General features: G+C 39.3%; 1 long non-coding RNA gene and 1 pseudogene across 1 annotated transcript in view; one reads left to right on the top strand and one right to left on the bottom strand.

Moving 5' to 3' along the window:
* Nucleotides 1–23,848, bottom strand: part of LOC147824877 (uncharacterized) — a 240,201-nt gene that overhangs the window by 52,228 nt on the left and 164,125 nt on the right. The gene's annotated exons all lie outside the window — the stretch shown is intronic.
* On the top strand, nucleotides 14,130–14,229 carry LOC147824878 (U6 spliceosomal RNA; annotated as a pseudogene).

The following is a 23,848-nucleotide window of genomic DNA, read 5'->3' as shown; positions in this document are numbered from 1 at the left end:
TGATGCTATGGTGTTGCTGATTGTATCACTTGGGCTAAGGTGTTGTGATTGATCTAATCAGCTGTCCTTCCTGGTATAATGAAATGAGATAGCCTCAGAGTCATTAGAGATTCAAAACCTAAAGACCAGCTATATCTGGAAAATACCTCTGAGAAGCAATCATCGCATAAGGGTTCTAAATACAAGCAACAAAGATACTTACAATAAGCAATTTCAAAGGATCAACCCAGGAATTAAACCGAGTACAGTACCAAAAACAAAAATGAGAAGACATTTAGTCAAGGCACAAACTCAGACGTCCACCCCACAAAAGCCAAATTCTGGGGGAAATGAGGTTGAAAAGTCTGATAATCAACCACCTGGACACCCTGAACTGATAGCACAGGAAGTAACAAAACAGATGAATGAGGCTCTAGAAAAATTCAAAACCTAAATAATCTCCCAGATAACAACAGAGATGGTGAGCAGACTGAAAGACATGATTAGAGGCTCTAAAACAGAAACAGATTTAAAAAAATAGATGAGCTCAGAACCATGCTGGAAGCCATGAATGCCCAACATAAGAAAGAAATGGAAACCATGATCACACAACGTAAGAAAGAAATGGAATCCATGAAACAGATTCTAACAGATATTCAGGAGATTAAAAATTCTATTGAAAGTATGCAGAGCAGATTAAGGGAATGTGAAGATAGAATATCAGATACAGAAGACAGGATTGCAGTTAAGGACCATCGAAACAGAGATTTCTTGAAAATAGTAAGGGAACACAAGAAATCAATCCAGCAGCTACTAGATGATGCAAAGAAGAATGACGTAAGACTGATAGGCATCCAGGAAAAAACAAGAGAAAGTAAAATTGACATAAAAAAACTGTTCACAGAAATAATAGTAGAAAACTTCCCAGACAGAGGTGGAGAATTAGACATACAGATAAGTGAGGAATATAGAACTCCAACTAGCTATGATCAAAAAAAATCTACACCTAGACATATAATAGTCAAGATCCCAGAAACCCAACAGAAGAACAAAACCCTACAGGCAGTTAGCAAAAAGAAACAAATCACCTACAAAGGAAAGCTCATCAGAATCATGGCAGACTTCTCAACATAAATCCTCCAGTCAAGAAGACCCTGGAGTGAAGTATTTCAAGCCCTAAAAGAAAATAGCTTCCAACCTAGACTGTTGTATCCTGCAAAATTATCTTTCAAAATCAATGGGGAAATTAGATACTTATATGACAAACAACACCTGAGAAATTTCATGAACACCAAGCCAGCACTCCAAACAATTCTAAGCAATATCCAACAAAAAGTCAATGAAGGTCACAACTCCATGAGGTCCAACCAAGGGAAGCCAACAGGCAAGGTAAGACACTAAAGGGAAAGGGGGAAAAAATAAGAAATAAAAAAGCCAACAACAGTAAAATATCATGACAAGGATGAGTCAATATCTATCAATAATAACTATCAATGTTAATGGCCCCAATTCACCAATCAAAAGAAATACACTGACAGAATGGATCAAGAAGCAAAATCCAGCAAGGTGCTGTATACAAGAAACACGCCTGACTCAAAAGGAAATTCATAGACTGAAAGTAAAAGGATGGAAAACAGTTCACCATGCCATAGGAACCCAGAAAAAAGTAGGGGTAGCAGTCTTATTTGTAGACAAAGTAGATTTCAAGCCAAAACTAATTAAGAGAGACAAAGATGGTCACTACATACTTGTGAAGGGAACAATCCAAGAGGAAGAGATGACAATCCTAAATATATATTCACCAAATACAAATGCCCCCAACTATACAAAACAAGTGCTAATGGACATGAAAAACCAAATAGGCACTAATAAAATTGTAGTGGGGGACCTCAACACCCAACTATCAAAAATAGACAGATCGTCTAGACAAAAAATTAACAATGAAATTCTAGAACTGAACCAAGCTATTGAACAAATGGACTTAATAGATGTTTACCAGGGTGTTCCACCCCACAAAATCAGAATACACATTCTTTTAGGCTGCACACGGGTCGTTCTCCAAAATAAACCACATCCTAGCTCATAGGATATGTCTAAATAAATGTAAAAGAATTGAAGTTACTTCCTGTATATTATTAGACTATAGTGCAATAAAATTGGAGATCAATAACATAAGAAACTGCAAAACTCCCACAAACACATAGAAATTCAATAACACCCTCCTGACCAACCAATGTGTCACAGAGGAAATTAAATAAGAAATTAGACAGTTTCTACAAGTCAATGATATGGCAAGTACAACATACAGGAATCTATGGGACCCAGTGAAAGCAGTTATATGCGGGAAATTCATAGCAGTGAATGCCCATATTAGGAAAACAGGGAGAACTCAGATAAATAACCTCATGCAGAACAAGCTTCTGGAAAAAGAAGAGCATAACAAACCCAAAGCTCGTACAAGAAAGGAAACTATAAAGATCAGAGCAGAAATCAATGCAATGGAGACTAAGAGAGCAATACAGAAAATTAATGAATCAAAGAGTTGGTTTTTTGAAAGATAATAAAATCGATAAACCCTTAGCCAACCTTATCCAAAAAAGGAAAGAAAAGGCTCAAATCCATCCAATTAAGAGTGAAAAAGGTGAAGCCACAACAGATCCAACAGAAATCCAGAGGATCAATACCTACTTTGAGAACCTGTACTCTAATAAAATGGAAAACACAGAAGAAATTGACAGATTCCTAGATACGTATGAATTGCCAAAGTTAAATGAAGAAGATATAGAAATTCTAAACAACCCAATTACAGTAAGTGAAATTGAAAGTGTAATAAAAAATTTACAAACAAAAACAGCCCATTTCCTGATGATTTCACTGCTGAATTCTACAAGACGTTTAGAGAAAAACTATCATGATTACTCTTTAAACTCATCAAGGAAGTTGAAAGGGAAGCAATACTTCCAAATTCATTCCTAGAAGCAAGTGTTACTTTGATTCCAAAACAAGGGAAAGACCCAACCCAAAAAGAATTACAGGCCAATCTCCCTAATGAACATAGATGCAAAAATCCTCAACAAGATACTGGCAAACAGAATACAGAGGGTCATCAAGAAGATCATACACCCTGACCAAGTTGGATTTATCCCAGGGATGTAAGGATGGTTCAACATTCTTAAAGAGTCAAAGACAAAAACAATATGATCATCTCAATAGATGCAGAAAAGGCATTTGACAAAATCCAACACCCATTCATGATAAAAACCCTACAGAAAATTGGAATAGAAGGTCTTTATCTCAACCTGATTAAGGCTATCTATGAAAAACTGACAGCCAACATCATACTAAATGGTCAAAAACTGAAAACTTTCATGCTAAAATTAGGAAAAAGACAAGGATGTCCACTATCACCACTCCTGTTCAATATAGTTCTGGAAACATTGGCCACAGCAATTAGATAAGAGAAAGAAATAAAAGGAATAAAGATAGGAAAGGAAGAAGTTAAACTGTCATTATTTGCTGATGATATGATACTGTACATAAAAGCCTCAAAACACTCTGCCAAAAGACTTCTGGACTTATTTGACAGATTCAGTAGAGTAGCTGGATACAAGGTCAACACTCAAAAACAATAGCCTTGTTATACACAAATAGCAGACTCACTGAGAAAGAAATTAGAGAAACAATTCCTTTTACAATAGCATCCCAAAAAATGAAGTATCTAGGAATCAGTCTAACAAAGGAAGCAAAAGACTTCTACACTGAAAACTACACCACTCTGAAAAAGGAGATCAAGGAGGATATAAGAAAATGGAAAGACATCTCTTATTCCTGGGTATGAAGAACCAATATAGAGAAAATGGCCATACTTCCAAAACTGCTATATAGATTTAATGCAATGCCGAGTGAAATTCCAACAATATACTTCACAGAACTAGAGAAAACAATCCAAAAAATCATTTGGAACCAGAAGAGACCTAGAATAGCAAAAGCAATTCTAGGCAACAGAGATGTGGCTAGGGATACCACAATCCCCAACTTAAAACTATACTAGAAAGCTACTGTGATAAAAACACCATGGTACTGGCAAAGAAACAGACCCGAGGATCAGTGGAATAGATTAGAAGATGCAGAAACAACTCCAGACATACTCAGCCACCTCATCTTTGATAAAGGAGCCAAACACCCTCACTGGAGGAAAGATAGCCTATTTAATAAATGGTGTTGGAAAAACTGGATTTCAACCTGCCAAAGATTAAAACTAGACCCATACCTATCACCATGCACTAAACTAAGATCAAAGTAGATTAAAGATCTAAATATTAACACAGAGGGCTGTGTATTTAGCTCAGTGTTTCCAGTGCCTGCCGTGCAAGTGCATGGTCCTGAGTTTGATCCCCAGTACCAAAAAAAATTTTTTTTTAATGTAAATAAATAAATAAATAAATATTAAGACAGAAACACTAAACTTGCTGGAAGACAAGTTAGGTAGAAATCTTGAAAACATTCGCATAGGAAAAGACTTTATGAACAAAACCTCAGTAGCACGGGAACTAGCACAAAGAATCAACAACTGGGACCTCATCTTATTAAAAAGCTTCTCCACTGCAAGAGAAACCACCAACAGAGCTAAGAAACAACCTACAATGTGGGAAAAATTTTTAGCAGCTGTACATTATACAAAGGACTACTATCTCGAATCTATAAAAACTGAAAAAAATCAGACCCCCCAAATTCAAAGACCCAATTCAAAAATGGGCATCTGAAATGAACAGACATTTCTCAGACAAAGAAGTAAAAGCACCAAATAATTATATGCAAAAATGTTCAACATCACTGGTTATTCAAGAGATGCAGATGAAAACAACACTGAGATTCCACCTCATCCCAGAAACAAGGGGTGCTATCAAGAAATAATCCAGATCTGCCCACGCCCTACCGAGGTCCCAAGTCGTGCGGAAGATACTGAATCACCCTGCTGCAGACAGGCAGCCACCTGGTTCCACACTACAAAGACGCAGAGGATATCAGACCACCAGACCACAGTACTGAGTCCCGCTGCTGCCGCCCAGAGGTAGGGACTTCTGAGCTGCCGTCCCACTGCTCCTGGTCCAGAGGAAGGGGCTTCCCAGCCACCATCCATTCCGCTGCTCCCAGCCCACAGGAAAGGGCTTTTGGGCCACCATCCCTACCGCTGCTCCCGGCCCCTGTCCCACCTCTCCCAGCTCAGAGGAGGTAATCTTTCCAGGCACTAACAGCCCCCAGCCCCAGTCGAAATGAGAAAACACGTAAATAAGTCTCAAAACCAGACTTGCAGATCACCTACAGCAACCCCAAAGGGAAATGAGATGGAACACTCTCACACTCAACCACCTCAACCCACTGAACTGGCAACAAAAGGGGATCTGGAAAAAATGAAATCAGAAATAATTTCTCAGATAACAGGAGAAATTGTGTCCCTAGTGCAAGACATGATTAATAAATCTAGAGAGGAGCTGCGGAACATGATAGAATCCCAACATAGGAAACAAATGGAATCTATAAAACAGATGCAAAAATAGATTTCCAGGAGATGAAAAACTCCACTGAAAGTCTACACAGCAGAATGAGCCAATGTGAGGACAGAATTTCAGATATAGAAGATAAGATTGCAATTAGTGACCAGGAAAAGAAAAATTGCTTCAGAATTATAAGGGAACATGAGAAATCAATCCAGCAGCAGCTAGATGATGCAAAAAAGAGTAACATAAGACTGATTGGGCTCAATGAAGAAACAGGTGAGAGTGCAGATGACATAAAAAAACTCTTCACAGAAAAAATGGCGGAAAACTTCCCAAGGAGGGGGAAAGAGCTTGACATACAGATAAGTGAGGCATATAGGACTCCAAATAGCCTTGATCAAAAAAAAATCTACACATAGGCATATAATTGTTAAGATTCAAGAAACACAACAGGAGAACAAAGTTCTACAAGCAGTTAGAGAAAAAAAACAAATCACATACAAAGGAAAGCCCATCAGAATCACAGCAGACTTCTCAACACAAACCCTCAAGACAAGAAGAGCTTGGAGTGACATATTCCAAGCCCTAAAAGAAAACAGCCTCCAACCCAGATTGATGTACCCTGCAAAACTATCTTTCAAAATGGATGGAAAAATAAGATACTTTCATGACAAAGAGCACCTTAGGAACTTCCTGAATACCAAACCAGCACTCCAAAGAATTTTACACAATATCCTAGGAACAGACATTGAGGATCACAACCCCAGGAAGCAAAGCAGAATGAACCCATCTGGCATGATAAGAAATTAAATGGAAATGGGGAGAACCCAACAAAAAGAAAAAGTTATGGCAATGACAAGTCAATATGTTTCAGTTATAACTATCAATGTTAATGGTCTCAATTCACTAATCAAAAGAAATAGACTGGCAGAATGGGTCAAGAAGCAAAATCCAACAATGTACTGCATACAAGAAACACACTTAATTCAAAAGGAAACTCATAGACTGAAAGTTAAAGGGTGGAAAACAATACTCCATGCGACAGGAACCCAAAATTAAAAGCAGGACTAGCTATCCTCTTTGCAGATCAAGTAGATTTCAAACCAACACTGATGAAGAGAGATGAAGAAGGACACTACATCCTCGTAAAGAGAAGAATCCAAGAGGAAGAGATGACAATCATAAATATCTATGCACCAAACACTAGTGCACACAACTATATAAAACAAATATTAACAGATGTGAAAAGTCATATATGCACCAATACAATTGTAGTGGGGGACCTCAACACCCCACTGTCACAAACAGATAGATCAAATAGACTAAAAATAAGTAATGAAATACTAGAACTCAATCAAACTCTGGAACAAATGAACTTAACAGATGTTTACAGAGTCTTCCACCCCACAAAATCAGAATACACATTCTTCTCAGCTGCACATGGCTCATTCTCAAAAATAGACCACATACTCACACACAGAACATGTTTAAGTAAGTGCAAAGGAATTGAAGTCATCCCCGGTATATTATCAGACCATAGTGCGACGAAATTGGAAATCCATAGCAAAAGAAACTCAAAAAATTTCATAAACACGTGGAAATTGAACAACACACTTCTGAATAACCAATGGGTCACAGAGGAAATTAAAGAAGAAATCAGACAATTCCTTCAATTAAATGACAATGACAATACAACATATCGGAATCTATGGGACACAGTAAGAGCTGTGTTACAAGGGAAATTCATAGCAGTGAATACACATATTAGGAAAACAGAACAAGCCCAATTAAACAAGCTGATGTTGAACCTCAAGCTTCTAGAAAAAGAAGAGCAGGACAACCCCAAAGCTCATACAAGGGAGGAAATTATAAAGATCAGAGCAGAAATCAATGCAATGGAGACTAAGAGAACAATACAAAAAATCAATGAAGCCAAGAGATGGTTCTTCAAAAGAATAAACAAAATTGACAAACCCTTAGCCAACCTTGTCAGAAAAAGGAAAGAAAAGGCCCAAATCCATGCAATTAGGAATGAAAAGGGTGAAATTACAACAGACCCAGAAGAAATCCAGAGGATCACCAATACCTACTTCCAGAACCTATATGCCAATAAGATAGACAACACAGAAGAAATGGACAGATTCCTAGATACATATGAATTACCAAAGTTGAATGAAGAAGACCTAAAACTTCTGAACAACCCAATACCAAGCAATGAAATTGAAAATGTAATTAAAAACTTATCAACTAAGAAAAGCCCAGGCCCTAATGGCTTCACTGCTGGATTCTACAAGACATTTAGAGAGGAACTGCTGCCACTACTGTTTAAACTCTTCAATGAAATTGAAAGGGAAGCAATACTCCCAAAATCATTCCTGGAAACAAGCATCACCTTGATCCCCAAAGCAGAGAAAGACCCAACTGAAAAGACAACTATAGGCCAATCTCAGTAATGAACATAGATGCAAAAATCCTTAATAAGATACTGGCAAACAGAATGCAGAAGATCATCAAGAAGATCATACACCCTGATCAAGTGGGATTCATCCCAGGGATGCAGGAATGGTTCAATATACACAAATCAATCAATGTAATACACTATATCAATAGAGCCAAGGACAAAAACCATATGATTATCTCCATAGACACAGAAAAAGCATTGACAAAATCCAACATGCATTTATGATAAAAAAAAAAAAACCCTACAGAAAATTGGAATAGATGGTCTCTACCTTAAACTGATAGAAGCCATCTATGAAAAACCAACAGCCAATAGCATACTAAATGGTCAAAAACTGAAATCCTTCACACTAAAATCAGGAACAAGACAAGGATGTCCACTATCACCACTCTTGTTCAATATAGTTCTGGAAACATTAGCCATGGCAATTAGACAAGAGAAAGAAATAAAAGGAATAAAGATAGGAAATGAAGAAGTCCACTTGTCATTATTTGCAGATGACATGATACTCTATATAGAACACCCTAGGAACTCCACCAAAAGTTTTCTAGATTTAAGAACCAAATTCAGTCAAGTACCTGGTTACAAGGTCAATACACAAAAATCAATAGCTTTCCTCTACACAAATGACAGACTCACTGAGAGAGAAATAGGGCAAATAATTCCTTTCACAATAGCATCCAAAAAACTGAAATACCCAGGAATCAACCTAACAAAAGAAATCAAAGCCCTCTTCTCTGAAAACTATGGCACTCTGAAAAGACAGATTGAAGATGATATCAGAAAATGGACAGACATCCCCTGCTCCTGGGTAGGAAGGATTAATATAGTGAAAATGGCTATACTTCCAAAACTGCTATATAGATTTAATGCAATTCTAATTGATATCCCAGCAGCACACTTCATGGACCTTGAGAAAACAACCCAAAAATTCATTTGGAACAAGAAGAGACCCAGAATAGCAAAAGCAATTCTAGGTAACAGAGACATGGCAGGGGGTATCACAATCCCCAACCTGCAACTATACTACAAAGCTCCTGTGATAAAAACAGCATGGTACTGGCAAAGAAACAGACTTGAGGACCAGTGGAACAGATTAGAAGATGCAGAAAGAACACGAGACACACCCAGCCACCTCATCTTTGATAAAGGAGCCAAACACCCTCACTGGAGGAAAGATAGCCTCTTTAATAAATGGTGCTGAAAAAATTGGGCTTCAACTTGCCAAAGATTAAAACTAGACCTATATCTCTCACCATGCACTAAACCAAAATCAAAATGGATTAAAGATCTAAATATTAAAATAGAAACTCTGAACCAGTTGGAACAGAGGTTAAGTAGAACCCTTGAAGACATCGGTGTAGGAAAAGATTTTATGAACAAAACCTCAGTTGCCCGTGAACTAGCACAAACAATCAACAAATGGGATCTCTTCTTATTAAAAGGTTTCTGCACAGCAAGAGAAACCACCAGCAGTGTGAAGAGACAACCCACAATGTGGGGAAAAATCTTCACCTGCTCTTCTTCAGACAAAGGTCTACTATCTCAAATCTATAAAGAACTTAAAAAGATCAGACCTCCCAAATTTAAAGACCCAATCCAAAAATGGGCATCTCAAATGAACAGACATTTCTCACACAAAGAAGTAGAAATAGCAAATAAATACATGAAAAAATGTTCAACATCACTGGTCATTTGAGAGATGCAAATGAAAACAACGCTGAGATTCCACTTCACTCCAGAAAGAATGGCTGCTATCATGAAATCAACCAATAACAAATGCTGGCAGGGCTGTGGGGAAAAAGGAACCCTGCTCCACTGCTGGTGGGAGTGTAGACTGGTGCAAGCACTGTGGAAATCAGTATGGACATACCTCAAAGAACTAGGACTGGAAGTCCCATTTGATCCCGCTATTCCACTACTAGGGATCTTCCCCAAAGAATTCAAAGAATCATACCACAGTGATATATGTGCACCCATGTTCATAGCAGCACAGTTTGTGATAGCTAGAACTTGGAAACAGCCCAAATGCCCATCAACTGGAGACTGGATAAAGAAAATGTGGGTTTTTTTATAAAATGGAGTACTACTCAGCCATAAACAATGAGAAATTAGAGACATTTATAGCTAAGTGGATGCACATTGAGGTGATACTCTTAAGTGAAATAAATAGGACACACATATATAAATACTGAATAGTTTCTCTGGTGTGAGAAACTGAAAGTGTAAATAAGGACTAAATGTATAATAGGTAATGTGAAATAGGAAGAAAGGGGGCAAAGGGGAAGGAAGTGGGAGGGATAGGGGAAAGGATACAAGGGAATGAGATTAATATGAGAAAATGGAAAAATAGGAACAAAATCTTTGTAAATAGGGAGGAATGGAGGGGTTGAAGGGAGGACTGGGCAAGGGTGAAAAATAAGAACCAAAAGAGACTATGTAAAGGTGCAAATTTCCAACGATGAATGTCATTATATTGTATACCTAAAATGTACCAATGAGTAGAATGAATAATCGATAATGTGAAATAGGAAGACAAGGTCCAAAGGGGTAGGGGTAGTGGGAGGGGCAGGGGAAAGGAAAGAAGGGAAAGGAAAAATGATGAGAAATGGAAAAAATGGAAATAAAGTCTTTGTAAATAGGCAAGGGTGGAGGGCGTGAAGGGAGGGCTAGGAATAGGGAAAAAAATAAGAACCAAGATGCATTATGTAAAGGTACAATTCCCAATGAGAAATGTAACTGTTGTATACCTACAATGTACCAATAAAAGAATTTAATTTAAAAAAAAAAAAGAAATCATCCAATAACAAATGCTGGGGGAGTGTGAGGAAAAAGGAACCCTTCTCCATTGTTGGTGGGAGTGCAGACTGGAGCAACCACTGTGGAAATCAATAGGGAGATACCTCAAAGAACTAGGGCTAGAGGTCCCATTTGATGTAGCTTTTCCCCTTCTGGGTGTCTTCCCAAAAGAATTAAAAGAACCATACCATAGTGACATATGTGCACCCATGTTCATAGCACCACACTTTGTAATAGCTAAAATTTGGACACAGCGCAAGTGCCCATCAACTGGAGACTGGATAAAGAAGATGTGTTTTTTTATATATAAAATGGAGTACTACTCAGCCATAAAGAATGAGAAACTAGAGACATTTATAGCTAAATGGATGCATATTGAGGCCATCCTCTGAAATGAAATAAAAAGGACACACAAGTGTAAATACCAAATAGTTTCTCTAGTGTGAGAAACTGAAAGTGTAAATAAGGACTAAAAGGTATAATAGATAATGTGAAATAGGAAGAAAAGGGGCAAAGGGGAAGGGGAAGTGGGAGAGGTAGGGGAAAGGAAAGAAGGGAATGGAATTAATATGAGAAAATGAAAATATGGAAACAAAGTCTTTGTAAATAAGGAGGGATGGAGGGGTTGAAGGGAGGACAGGGGAAGGGGGAAAAAATAAGAACCAAGAGAGATTATGTAAAGGTGCAAATTTCCAATGATGAATGTCATTATATTGTATACCTAAAATGTACCAATAAAATTAATTTTAAAAAAAGAAAAACAACGTAGGAACTCTGTATCTATCTGCTGATCTTTCTAGCTTGATCTTTTAGCCAGTGTCTCCTAATTAAAAGGAGGAACCTGCCAGTTCTCCCCTCTCCGTGTACGGAAGAAAGCCACATCTTACAAGCAATCATCAGCATGTCACGTGTATTTTTCCCTGCTGCAAATCTGTTATTTACATATTAAAGTGGTTATTAGAGGAGAGAATTCACTGATGCAAATTTGACATTCAGATGTCAGCCACTCCATAAATAAGGTCAACTGTGATGAGGACACATGTTAGTCTCCAATTAGAATCTCCTAATGTCTAAATAATGCTAATGCAAGGCATCTGCCAGCCCCATCTAGACTCATAAACAAAGATACTGATGAGAGTCAACCTGGCCCAATGTTTCTTCCACTGCCATTTCATGGTTCTCAACTCAGAAAACCAGCTTGTTTCTCTGGAAGTTGTTCCGGTCAGTTAGTGGACAGAGTAGCTGTGTTAGTCCATTTTCTGTAGCTATAACTGAATACCATACCCTGGGGTATTTATAAAGAAAAGAGAAGTTTATTTATATCATGATTCTGAAGGCTGGAAGCCCACAGTGGTACAGACATCGGGTGACAGCCTTCACACTGTGTCACGGCGGCAGTTATCACAGGACCAGACAGAGTGGGTACAGGGGCCTCAATCTCTCCTCCTCTTCTTATAAAGCCACTAGCGCAATCCAGGGGGGACCCATCCTCATGACTTCATCTAACCCTAATTATCCTCCAAAGGTCTCACCTCCAGATCCCATCAACATATGAATATGGGATTGAGTTTCTAGTACAGGAGCTTTTAAAGGACACATTAAAACCACAACTGCAGCCAAGCCCTGTCAGCACAAAATCCCGAATCTGTGGGTTCCATAGTCAAGAACACCTCAAAGTTATTCTTGCTGTCCCAACTCAACTCCTCAAAGAGGACATTGGAGGCATACAAAGCCTTAGGGTTTAGAGAGCATATTTTCTGGAAAAATCCATTTTATTCAAAGATTTGGTTAAAAAAGATTATATTTTTTTTCCTGATGATCATTTAAAGCACATTTGATATTAAAATAAAAATACAGAACACAAAATTCACAATCATTCCAATCAAGATTCATAAAGTATTTCTGAAATTCTAGTCGCAATTGCCCTAATGCCAAAATGATGGAAACTTTATTCTTTCAGACTTACTTTGCTAAAATTGCACTTCAGCAAATCCCATTCAAACTTTTTAGCCTGACACTTGAAGCTAAGTCTTGGAGAAAATTAAGTTTGGAGTAAAAAACCCCAAAATATACTTCCTTTTTCTATGACCTGGTTTTTATCCTTTCATTCAACAGAATTCCATTATGGAGCACCAACCACAAGGTGGAACTATCCCAAATATAGTATATAAAACAGGCCAGACACTGCAGCATGGGGTAGTCATTCTAACAGAGGGCAATGAAAGAAAATATCCAGAGATGATGTGTGCAGGGAAGAATTAGAATGTGGCCTAGACAACAGAATGTACCTGGATAGTGTGCGTGTCCAGATAGGCCTCCCTGGGAGAGGGTTCAAGGAGAGCTCTGCCAGTCTGAAGGCAAAGCGTGCCCAATAAAGGGAATGCAGGAAGTGAAGGTTTAGGGGAGAGCCCATCCTGGTGGGTCTGTGAAATACTCAGAACACAAGGGCGGCTGCAGCCTGTCAGGAAGATGGTCCAGGTGAGGTTTGAAAGGCAGGAAGGAGCCTGGCTGTGTAGGATGTTGTAGGCCAGGGTAAAGAATACTCATTCTCTTTTCAGTGGGAAAGGGCACCATTAGAAGAATGTAAGAAGGAAAGTAGCATGACCTATGAGAATGTCCTATGTCCTGTGTTACTAGCACTAGGTCCTTGGCCAAGTTACTTAGCTTCACTAATCTCACTAAACGTTTGTGTTAGGACCTACCTCTTTAGGCTGATAGGAAAAGTAAAAGGATAATGTATACAAAAGCCACAGCCCAGTCTGGGGATGAAAAGCTCCTGCCAGATGCTATCATCAGACACAGAGCCCTGTTCTGCTCAGCTGGGAGCAATTGCTCCTGCCTCTGGCCTCCCTCGGCAACTTGTTGTCATCTCATAGCTGGTATCATTGTCTATCTTTCTGTGTATTTCTTATCTTCCCATGGTAATCAATGAGTGCCCTGAGTATAAAGATCATATCTTACTCATTCCAGAGGCTCCTATAAAACTAACTTCAGAGTATTCTACTGGGCTTTTAAAAGTCAGGTTTTGGGGCTGTGGATTTAGCTCAGTGGTTTCACTGCCTGCTGTGCAAGCGCAAGGACTCAAATTCAATCCCTGGTACCAAAAAAAAAAAATCAGATTTTGTTTTATTTTTTGTTTGGCTTTTCTTCGTACAGGGGATTGAACCTGGGGCCTTTGTACTCTGCTGCATTCCTAGTTCATTGCTTGTTTGTTTGAAATTTTGAGACAGGGTCTCCCTGGGGTGCTAAGTTGTGCAGGCTGGTTCAAACTTTCACTCCTCCTGCCTCAGCCTCCCAGAGTGCTGGGATGATAGCCTTGTGCCACCAGGAAAAAAAATCTGTATTTATTGACTAAAATCATGAACCTTAAAAATAAATAAATAAATAAATTCTTGCTTCAGCAGCACATATACTAAAGTTAGAACAATACAGAGGAGATTAGCATGGATTCTGTGCAACAATAAATAAATAACAGCAGTACTTGGTATCCTTAACTTTTTGATGTGCAAAAGACAGGCACATTCACATGTCAACTGTGAGCTGGGAAATAATTTTCTTGGAAGGGAGGGAAGGTAAGAGAATTATTTGAAAAAGTCTTTGGAGAAAAAGAGCTTTGGAAACCATTGTAATGATTTCAAAATAAAGAGCCTCAGTGAAGAATGGTGATTCCAACTTTCATCAATCTGGGTTGCAGCCAAATGAGCAATGTGCCAAGGGTCTGCTCCTGTCCAACTCCAAGGCTCTCCTATCTAGCAAGAACCGCTGAAGTACTGGCAACAGGGGGACCATCACCATAACTGATGGCAACCTGCCCTCCTAGAAAGCAAACTGGGAGAGTTTCACACACACTGCAGTTGTTCAGCCTGAGAGTGAGTGCCCCCTTCAGTCGTACACCCTAACACCTTACATGCCTCACCCTAGCACCATGCAGACCCTTAGGGGACATATCTCATCCTTAAGACTCACACAGGTCTTTGTCATAAGGGACAAGGAAGCTCATCAAGAAAGGCATTGCAGATAACAAAGAGTTAGAAGCAAAGTATATGTCCATCTCGCAGGGATTCAATTCATAAAATGTGGCAAAAGCATATTAAAGATTCATCTGTAGCACTAAGAAACATCAAATAGTTGTACATATTGCTACATGAATAAAGCTTTAAAAATAGCATTTAATAAGAATAAAACGTAATTAACAAAATAAGACTTTGCTAGCATATCATTGTAGGTACGTTAACAATATAACCAAAGTCATGTAAATTACCAAAGTGCACTACATATCTTACCAGAATAAAAGCATATCAAGGGCATTGCAAACATGTGACAGTAGATTGCTATGGGACACAATAGGTGCAAGGAATAGGGATGTAGGGGGAAAGAAATAACACCAGAGAAGGGCCTCATGGAGATCAAAGGCAATAATGGCTGCCCACTAGGAATAGGATTAACTCAACCCTCTGGACTGGAACACTATCAACAATCACAAAATGAGGCAGGAGATATGGCAGATGCCTGCAGTAAAAGGCAATGATGCAAACATTTGCATGTAACACAAAGCAATATGCAAGAAAGGGTTGAATTAGTTCTACAGATAAATGCTTTGCATGTTGGGAAGAAGGGGTTTAGGACAGAGTGGGCATAGTCAGAAGAGCATCCTAGAGCTAGTCTTTGAAGAACAAGTAGGATTTGCAACATGAAATAATCAAGTAAATGATCATGATGATAATAAGATATTATAGTCACTTACTGAGAGCCTACTAGACAACACCAAGCACCTGATACATATATCATTTAAGCCTCGAGACAATACTGCAAAGTAGAGGTTGCCAGTTCCATTTTACCAGAAGACGGGCTCAGAGTATGAGCCTTGAGTAACTTCCCATAGGTCCCACAGCAGGTAACTGGCAAAAGCACTATTCCTACATTAAATCTCTGCCTCTAGAGCAGATAGCAGATATTGGTAGCCATTCAGGGCAAATGGACAACATCAAGAATTAAAGCCCAAAGGTTAAGCTGGAGATGTAGTGGAAAGAGAACTTGGGCAGAGGAGAAGGAGGAGTGTGAGACACAGGGAAGGGCCCTAAAAGACAAGCCACAGATTGATGGCTTGATCTCAATGTCTGCAGATTTCTTCAGACACATACCTTTATCAGTTTCACAGAACTGAGTATGCCGCAAATGTTTATTTTCTTCATGTATAATTTATTAATACATTATGTATTTCATAAAGCACATACAAAAAACAAACATTTTAAAGAGACAAGGCAGAAATCAAATGCAAAGTTCTGTCATTTTATTCTTGCACTCCACAGGTTGCTCAGGATGCATTCAGCTCAGAGTTTTCCCTCAGAGATTATTTTCTCTTCTTTAACCACTCAGGGTGACCTCTGACATGCCCATAAGCTCGATGACAGCTGACATCAGGAGCGAGGACTCAGGAAGTTGGTTTCTGTGGTCTTTCTATCTGGTCCCTTCCTTCCCTCCTCCTAGGACCCCTCCTGGGCTGAAATTCCCCCGCCACTGCTCAGCAATCACCTCTTCCTTGTCCCCATAGACCAGGGAGGGCTGCACCAAACTCTTGTGTGCTGGAAGGAATGTCCCCAGAAGTCAGACCAGGTCCTCCCCATTGCCATGGAAACAGAGAAAATCAGTGGTTGTTTTCTCCTGTAAACAAAACCAAACAGCCTCGCCTGTCTCAAAGCTGGTCTTGCAAAGGACATGGCCTACCCTTCAATGAGCAGGCATGGGATCCTCTCTTGTCACATTAGCAAGGCTTAGATTAGGTTTGATCATCCTGACACCACCACAGGCAGTACATTTGTTTATAGACTCATATCCTGAGCAGGAGGGAATTTGAAACAGAAGAATTTCCCACTGTTCTGGAGCCCACCAGAAATATGCCCTCCAAGTGCCCAGAATCAGCCCTCAACTTCAATCACTTCACCCACTTCTGAGTCATCACCTGCCTGAAGCCACAGCTGTAAGGAAAACTTTGATCTCTGAATCCACTGATGCTTTGTGGGCAGCAGTGACACAGTGACAGGGCTGACCGTGCTTGAGGTTTAAGTTCTGACTGGTCTAGGTTCCATTTCTGCCACTAGGACTGCAGTGACAAAGTACTGTATCACAAATTGGATGACTTAGAACAACAGAAATTTGTTCTTTCCCAGTTCTGGAGGCTAGCAGTCTCAAAGCAAGGCACAGTCATTATCCTCCAAAGCCTCTACAAGAAGACCTTTCCCTGCCCCTTCCAGGTTCTGGAAGACCCATGGATTTCTTGCCCATCTCCACCTCTGTCTTCAAAGGGCTGTCTTCTTTCTGTCTCTGTCTGTGTCCAAATCTCCTTCTTCTTATAGGGACAACCATCATGTTGGATTTAGGATCCACCCAACTCCAGGATGATCTCAAATTAGCTACTTATACCTGGCTGACTGTTTCCAAATTAGATCACAATCTGAGGTATTAAGGAGGGGAGAGATTAGAGTTTCAGTATATTTTTTGGAAGAACATAATTCTAAATCTAAGTTTCAGAGGACAGTGGGCAATAGTTGAATTAAAAGTGAAAATGCCTAAGCTCTTTGGACAGGACACCTATTTTGAATATTTATCACTGAACATTTGGTCTATGTCCTAAACGATACACAGCCAGGATATTCATTGCAGCATTGTTTACCCAAAGCAACAGATTAAAAACTGTCTACAATTTATGGCACATCTAAATCACAAAATGCTGTGCATTCATGAAAAATAAGGAGATAGCTCTCAGTGATATGGAATGATGTCCATAACATAGTTTTAAGACAAAAAACAAAGTTTAAGAAGAGAGAGGTGAATCAGTGGAGCAAAGAGAAATTTTAGGGACATGAAATTACGCTGTATGACACTACAAGGAGGGATATATCATTATTCAATTGCTCAGACTCATACAAGGCACAACACCAAGAGTGAACAATGATGTAAGCTATGGATCTGGGGTGACTGACACGTCAATGTAAGTTCATCAATTGTAGTGGGCCGCGGATTTAGCTCAGTGGTGCCACTGCCTGCCTTGAAAGCACAAGGTCCTGAGTTCGATCCCCGGTGCCAAAAAACAAATTTGTAGCAAGTACACCACTCTGTGTGGAATGTGAATATTGAGGGAGACTGTGCACATATCAGGAAACAGCATATGTGGAAACTCTCTGTACTTTCTGCTCAATTTTGCTGTCAACCTAAAACTACTCTTTAAAAATCTAATTTTAAAGTAAGATTCAGAATAATATTCTTGTATAACTCTCATGAAAAGAAAAAAACCACATATATGTATATGTAAAAGAAAGTACATATACATATATGTATCTGTAAATATGTATATGTACATGTGTGTATATGTAATATTTCCACAAAGATATTAAAATTAATAACAGTGGTTGCCTGAAAAATACAAATCAGATAATGAGGTCAGAAGACCAAGGGAGAAATATTTTTCATTGCAAACCTCTCTTTGCCTTTTGAATTATGTACTATATAAATTACCTTTCAATAAATAAATCAAATTTTAGTAATGATAATAATAGGTTTCAAAGCCTTGTAACCAACCAGGCTCTCCCTAGACTAATGAGGAAACACAGAGAAAGTGCCCATCTGGTGAGAAGAGGGAAGTTTGTTGAGGAGCTAACATTGTGTAGCCCAACAGGGACTTTTCACTAGGATCAGATGATAACTATAGCTGAGAATACCAGGAGTAGGGTCCGGCTTCCAGAAGAGAACGTGGAAAGCTGCACAGGAAGTTTGGAGGAGCATCCAGGCTGAGCTGAGAGCACAGACAGTTTCTGGAAGGGAAAGGGAGAGAGACTGGAGAGTGATCAGAGATCTATCTCACACTCTGGACACACAGCAGTAGGTGGGCCTCAAGAAGATGGCTACAGCTCCAAGGTATGAAAATCTGACCAAGCATCCCAAACACACACACCTAACACCTACTGAAGACCAGATAGCAGTGAAAACATCCTCCTTGACCAAACAAATCCAGGAAGAAAGGAAGGATGCCAGGAGCCCACAGCTAAGGCACCATGACAGTCCATTGAGTCATGTCCTCGTCCTTCCCCTCATCCAAGCTTACTTGGGAGTGTCCTTCCCTGAGGTTCCTGCCAGGGGACTATCTAATTGGATTCACTAGTCAAGACTCACTATCAGGCATTATTTCATGAATGCCTCCTGGGGTCCTAAAGGATATTTCCTCCTGAATCAACTTGACATTGTAGTATTAATAGGTATTAATTTGTTCATCCTTCCCAGAGGCAATTGAATTTTAACTGGAGCTTCAGACCCTCAAAGGAATACATGTCTATGGGAAATTATTTTAGGACTGTGGAGACAGAATGATAGAGAGCTATTTAGGCTAGAGGGCTTCAAATCCCATAACAAAGGGAATTATGGGACTTGCCCCCTTTTTATCCCAGGCTATCCTTGGAATAAGACTGAGGACCACTTTAAGGGAACAAAAAGCTACTTGGAATGGAGACTGCCAGTGCCTGCTCTCCAGGACAAACATAGGACAAGTGTCACCTGAATGGTTCAACAAAGCACAACTGATTTGGGATCTGTCAGTCAGATGTAGTCCACTGACATAATTTAGCTGCCACAGTATGTCAGGTCTATAAAGAAATGATTCCTGGGTTCCAAGAGAATGAATGCTCAATACAAAGCATTCCAAGTAGGCTCAGAAGCCCCTTTCTTTCCCTGACTATGAAACTTCAAGAACTTCTCCAGCCCAGCACACAAAAAGAATTATTAGTCTCTACAGGGACAGAGGCCCTTCCTTTGTGTTGCCAGAGACAAAAAAAAGAGTCACCCTGTTTGGTCCACCCTCAAAGAAAAAGCCAGTCAATGCAATTTATCATAATTGCCACCATGCAGTGGGACTTCCCGACTCCTTTGGTGACTGGCTTCTTTTAGTATGCAAGCTATGGAAACTTCATTTGCCTCTCAATTGCCCTCATGCAATTATTGTATTGATTTGATGTAGCATTAGCTCCACGTTTAAGGTGGTTTATGGTTTTTAATTCGCAATTAAGTCAAATGATACCTCTTCACTAGGATGGCTGACACTTGTTTATATTCTACAGCAAGCAATAAAGGCAACTTCTATTTAGCATCATAAACATGCAGGATGGGGAGCTCAAAATTTCAACCAATTCAGTTTCTTGTCTGGCTCTCCAAACTAGCAAAAAAATCAAACTATGTATCCATCCATTGCAAAAGTATCCAAGTAATAGTTGGTGCATTACAATGGTAATCTAATGAAGTCATCAAGCAAGCACCATTGAAAAGATAATAGCTGAAAAAATAGAAAGAAGAGTTGATTTTTGTCAAGTCTTTCTGAATGCTCTCCAAGCACTTGACTATTGTTTTCCAACCTCTGTTGTGAATGCATTGCATCTACTTTTGCTGCTGCACTCTGTTCCAACATAGATATCAGACTCCAACTTTAAGAACAGACAAAAAAAAAAAACAGACAAAATGGTAGCTGCAATGAGTTTGAATCTCTGGAGTGAGTTCCATAATCTCAGTTGCAGGACAACATCAGCAGTCATTGAGAATCTCGGGTGGTTTAGCATAAATGCTGCACTTCATGTGAGGACTCAGGGGTATTCTCAAAAACTGCTCCACACCTAACTCTAAATGTCACGTTCCCACCCACTCACCTCATGCCAGTTGCCACATAAATACCAACTGCAGAAAACAATGCCTGTTCCTTAAAACATCCCAATATTAACAACTCAGGAGAAAAGGATGAGACTATGACAGAGATGGAAGATTAATGGGCAGAAGACATGTGTGTCATAGAAGATAAAAGAGAATATTTCAAGAATATCAAATGATGCCAACAGATAAAGGAAGAGAAAGACTCCATAGAAAGTAGGAAAGGAGTGATTTCAGTCATCAGGTGACCTCCATGATTCATGTTTCGGTGGAGGGATGGGGTGGGATGTGGTGGGATCACAGAGCATGTACGAGAATGAACAGCTGTCACTCAGTAAACTCCAGCAACTAGGGCTGTGACTACAAAAAGAAGATACTTCAATATGTGTCCCCTTGGAACAGTATTCCAAAGGAAACTTTTAACTTGCCATTTTCTAATTTCCTGAATTAAACATTGATTTACACATGCACACACACAGCACAAATAATAAAAAGCCACATCTACCCTATGGGTTTCATGTACTCTCTTTTCTTTCTCAAAGTCTCTTGGGTATTGATGAAAGCCAGCCAACAGCAGCTCAGAGAGCATCTTTGTGCTGGGCTGGCCTGGCTTTATTATTTCCTTTGTAGCATGATGGCTTCATCATCCCTGCTCTGTTTCCATGTCCTGTGCCAGCCCAAGATCCTTGCTGATCCATGAAAATCTATGTTAGATCAGCCATTCACCCACATCAGAGCCAATCTAGTATTTTCTGAGAGTTCTGTCTGGACACCTGTTTCTACATTGCTCCAAATTCATTCAGAAATTTCAGTAACAGCAGGGTTTTGCTCTGTCTTGTCCCATGCAAGTGCTAAAGTAACCAGAACTGAAAGATCTGAAAAAGAAATGGAGACCTACAGGTATCATCTCTTATCTACGACAAGAAGTCTTGAGTACTGATTGTTCCCTGGAAGCTCTTTCTCCTACTGCTTCACAGTCTTTGTGGTTCTGGTTGGTGAAAGTTTGCACTCTCAAACAAGAAAACAACTTTTCTTGCTGCTTTTTCCCTTGCTCTAAAGCACTGAACAAGGGACACAGTGTTGTAGAAAAATGTGAAACAGAGCTTATACACAAAGAGTCCCAGTGCAGTGATTTGGTCCCCTAGTCTAGAAACAGAAATGGCCCTGTATGATAAAGGAAGTAGGATAAGGGTAATTTTTGCTGTATGAGGTGTTAACTTTCATGAAATAAGTCCTGTGTCAATTGCAGATTTACAAAAGGGGTGGCATAAACTCAGTGTTTCATTAATTATGCAGGCTATTTGGGACCAGAGAAGACTAGGGTGATTAAATTCCTAAACTCACTTTAACAAAAGAAAATGACATTAATATTCAACAGTCTCCTACAAAGCTACTGTGATAAAAACAGCATGGTACTGGCAAAGAAACAGACTTGAGGACCAGTGGAACAGATTAGAAGATGCAGAAACAATGCCAGACACACTCAGCCATCTCATCTTTGACAAAGGAGCCAAACACCCTCACTGGAGGAAAGATAGCCTCTTTAATAAATGGTGCTGGAAAAACTGGGCTTCAACTTGCCAAAGATTAAAACTAGACCTACATCTCTCACCATGCACCAAACTAAAATCAAAATGGATTAAAGATCTAAATATTAAAATAGAAACTCTGAACCAGTTGGAACAGAGGTTAGGTAGAATCCTTGAAGACATCGGTGTAGGAAAAGATTTTATGAACAAAACCTCAGTTGCCCGTGAACTAGCACAAACAATCAACAAATGGGATCTCTTCTTATTAAAAGGCTTCTGCACAGCAAGAGAAACCACCAGCAGTGTGAAGAGACAACCCACAATGTGGGGAAAAATCTTCACCTGCTCTTCCTCAGACAAAGGTCTACTATCTCAAATCTATAAAGAACTTAAAAAGATCAGACCTCCCAAATTTAAAGACCCAATCCAAAAATGGGCATCTCAAATGAACAGACATTTCTCACACAAAGAAGTAGAAATAGCAAATAAATACATGAAAAAATGTTCAACATCACTGGTCATTCGAGAGATGCAAATGAAAACAACGCTGAGATTCCACTTCACTCCAGAAAGAATGGCTGCTATCATGAAATCAACCAATAACCAATGCTGGCGGGGTTGTGGGGAAAGAGGAACCCTGCTCCACTGCTGGTAGGGGTGTAGACTGGTGCAACCACTGTGGAAATCTGTATGGAGATACCTCAAAGAACTAGGACTGGAAGTCTCATTTGACCCTGCTATTCCACTGCTGGGGATCTTCCCCAAAGAATTAAAAGAATCATATCACAGTGATATATGTGCACCCATGTTCATAGCAGCACAGTTTGTGATAGCTAAAACTTGGAAGCAGCCCAAATGCCCATCAACTGGAGACTGGATAAAGAAAATGTGGGGTTTTTTTATAAAATGGAGTACTACTCAGCCATAAACAATGAGAAATTAGAGACATTTATAGCTAAGTGGATGCACATTGAGGGAATACTCTTAAGTGAAGTAAATAGGACACACATGTGTAAATACCGAATAGTTTCTCTGGTGTGAGAAACTGAAAGTGTAAATAAGGACTAAATGTATAATAGGTAATGTAAAATAGGAAGAAAAGGGGCAAAGGGGAAGGAAGTGGGAGGGCTAGGGGAAAGGATACAAGGGAATGGGATTAATATGAGAAAATGGAAAAATAGGAACAAAATCTTTGTAAATAGGGAGGAATGGAGGGGTTGAAGGGAGGGCTGGGCAAGGGTGAAAAATAAGAACCAAGAGAGACTATGTAAAGGTGAAAATTTCCAATGATGAATGTCATTATATTGTATACCTAAAATGTACCAATGATTAGAATGAATAATCGATAATGTGAAATAGGAAGAAAAGGTCCAAAGGAGTAGGGGTAGTGGGAGGGGCAGGGGAAAGGAAAGAAGGGAAAGGAAAAATGATGAGAAATGGAAAAAATGGAAATAAAGTCTTTGTAAATAGGGAAGGGTGGAGGGCGTGAAGGGAGGGCTAGGAATGGGGAAAAAATAAGAACTAAATGCATTATGTAAAGGTACAATTCCCAATGAGAAATGTAATTGTGTTGTATACCTACAATGTACCAATAAAAGAATTTAATACAAAAAAGAAATAAATAAATTAATTAAAATATTCAACAGTCTCTACTAAGTGACCATAAGGGAAATAGTTCAGAAAATATTGAAAAGAAAGGTCAAAGAGAAAAAAATAAAAAAGAAAGTAAAAGAAAGGCGGTTCTATAGTATGGATTAAATCCCCCCACCAGAAAAAGATATGTTTAAGTCTACCTCTCAGTACCTCAGAATGAGACCGCATTAGGAAATAGGGTCTTTACAGCAGTAATCAAAAAGAGTCCACTAGTATGTCTCCAATCCAATATGATTGGTGTGCCGATA

Source organism: Heterocephalus glaber, unplaced genomic scaffold (genome assembly GCF_053883595.1).
Source record: "Heterocephalus glaber isolate CG9 unplaced genomic scaffold, H.glaber_assembly_v1.0 deba00001531, whole genome shotgun sequence".
Classification (NCBI taxonomy): domain Eukaryota; kingdom Metazoa; phylum Chordata; class Mammalia; order Rodentia; family Bathyergidae; genus Heterocephalus; species Heterocephalus glaber.
The sequence above is the reverse complement of the archived record's forward strand: the minus strand, read 5'-3'. Positions and strand labels throughout refer to the sequence as shown.